Here is a 2,730-nt window from a genome sequence, read left to right as displayed (position 1 = left end):
TCTTATGAAATAACATGTTTATCTTGCGAAATCATTTTAGCTTTTTCTTGGTGCGCGAAGTCAACAATATCGCAATTGGAATAATTTTAACATAATGTTTGATGATGAATCATGAAACCGTGAACCTCGCGTCGCGTGTACTACGTCATAAATATCAGTGAACACGAAAATACGCCCGGCTCGTTCCGTTATCGTGCCGCGATGCATCACGCGATCCGATAGGTATAATATGTATATCCCTCGTCCACTTTCGCGCTTCGCAACTACGCGAGATCATCGTCGTCTCGCCATCGACTTTTATCGCGTTCACAGGAATGGATCATCGGGAGCCAATGATCCGTTCCGCAGGAATTCCAATTCTCGTGCACGAAAGAAACATGCGACGTAGTCGCCACTAAATAGACAGGCGTAAATGCGTGATTGTATATACGGGGTGTACGCACAAATTTTCTAAGGAATCCGAAGGTATTTTTAGGTTTTAAGGATCGTGGACAAGATTTGGAAAAATTTTCTTCTAAATAGAAAACTAAAAAAAATAAAATTATATTTTAACTAATAATATAAATATATGATAATAATAAATCTATTTAGCAATAATTATTGCGGAAAAATTTGAAAATATATTTCAAGAATTTTTTTTTCGTATTCAATGATAAATATTTTAATAATGTTTGAATTAAAGTTACTTTTACTAATTCGAAATATTACAATGGTTAAAGATATTAGTAGGTATAATTATGTCAAGAGGGAATTCACACTGAAATACATTAGATATTCTCAATACTGACAGAAAATTACGAAATAGATCCAAGTATCGCGTATATTTATTACAGAAACCGGGTCTTTGGATCGAAATCGAAGAAATACCGACAAAGACAGGTTGACTGATTAAGATCGATAATCCATGGATGCAAGAAATCCCCGGAGATGTTGCCATTCGCGTCATTCGCGATCCGAGGATCACAGAATACAGTCACGGGGACGTCGCGCAACCTAGAATCCATGATCCGAGAATGTAACGGTTTGAGAATGATGCGAGAACGATTCGAAAAGTCGTGCCGAGAATGTAGCGATTCAGGGAGCCAGAAATTCCGAATCGTCCGAAATAACAGTTTGCCTCGCAATGATTTGATCTGTGTCCTGCGGCCTCCACGTAATTTGCAAATCATTTTAGTTCACGTATGAACGTACTTTAGTACCACAATAGTTTAGTGTTCAATAAACAAAAGATTCACGAGAACAATTATCTATTGAGAAAAATGCAGTTTTAATTAAATTAACAAAACATATAAAAATGACATTTTGGTGTGACTAAACAGAATAACGTAGTAAATAAAATAACATACATGGTTTGTTGGCTTAATTAAAATATCCTTCTCAGTTATCATTAATTAGCTCTTAAAAAAAATCATACAATTGCAACCGTAACTGCCATACTGCGAATTTGACTTTCATGTTTTCAGTTGTTATGAAATGTAAAGAAATATTACTCTCTGTAAAAGTGAATCAGTGCATTTTTTATTAACTTCAGTGCTACACTTATAACTGATGTAATCATCAACGAATATTTATTATTTTTTGGTAATAATACACTGATTTACTTTTAGAAGTTATGATTTTCTGCTGATTCAATCTATGGTAGAAACCATAACTTCTAAAAATGAATCAGTGTATTATTACTGAGAGAGAGAAAAACAATAAATGTTCGTTGATATTACAGTTATAAGTATAGCACTAAAGTTAATGATAATATACTGATTCACTTTTAGAGAATGAGTTGTTAATGTCTTTTTTGAGAAATTTTGTGGGGAATATCCAGTGATAAAATGTAAATTGCATGAAAATTTTATTTTGATAATGAAAATTAAGATTTTTGAAAAACAGATTTTTGAAAAATGATACTAGCTGATGATTTAGCTGATGTGAATTCACCAGTGTGGTATTTAAGAGTTAACATTCGATAGAGCCAACACATCGAAATCGACAATTAATTTTTCTTTCTTATTCGAATTAATTTACGCGGTAAATTCAAGACACACTATATACGCTTGGAGTATTTCGCGTCGAGAGAGAGAGAGAGAGAGAAAGAGAAAGAGAGAGAGGAAGAGAGAGCGGGTACGGGTGCAGGGTAGTACTTAGGTACGTATGTACAGAACGTAGTTACGTACCGGGCGTGCATCTTTATTATTGGCCGAGAGAACCTGGTACGTGCGTCTGAGGTTCGATGAACCTTCGCAAGGTACGCATGTATACGGATATATAGCCTTCCGATCGAAGTCGCCTGGTGTTATGGTGTCCGCGATACGATGGTTCAAAATCCTGCTGCACAATCTGCCGTATTTTCGCGAAATGGCGCGAATAACGTCGGCGATCCGCACGCGGCGGGACGATTGGAGATCAGGGATTGGGATCAGAAAGGGTCCCAGGTGTTAGAGATAAAACCGACATGCTGGTGAGCTTCGAAAGGTTTCATTATTTTTTCTCACACGATTAAATCGTAAACATACCTTAATAAAATTATGAAGGATAGATAAATAGTTATTTTGTGTGTGTGTGTGTGTGTGTGTGTGTGTGTGTGTTGTGAGAGAACACAAGTGATTAATAGAAACCTTTAGTAATCATTGGATAAAGATTATTTAATAAAAAAATATAAATCATAATGTAAAATATGTAATAAATTTATTTATTATTTTATTTTATCATTACATATAAAAAACATAATATATTTAT

The 2,730-nt window shown here is 34.8% G+C and overlaps 1 protein-coding gene across 5 annotated transcripts in view; it reads left to right on the top strand.

Annotated features, from left to right (window-relative positions):
- Positions 1-2,730, top strand: part of LOC108749916 (cytospin-A-like) — a 60,949-nt gene that overhangs the window by 18,850 nt on the left and 39,369 nt on the right. The gene's annotated exons all lie outside the window — the stretch shown is intronic.

Source organism: Trachymyrmex septentrionalis, unplaced genomic scaffold, assembly GCF_001594115.1.
Source record: "Trachymyrmex septentrionalis isolate Tsep2-gDNA-1 unplaced genomic scaffold, Tsep1.0 scaffold11, whole genome shotgun sequence".
NCBI lineage: Eukaryota > Metazoa > Arthropoda > Insecta > Hymenoptera > Formicidae > Trachymyrmex > Trachymyrmex septentrionalis.
The sequence above is the reverse complement of the archived record's forward strand: the minus strand, read 5'-3'. Positions and strand labels throughout refer to the sequence as shown.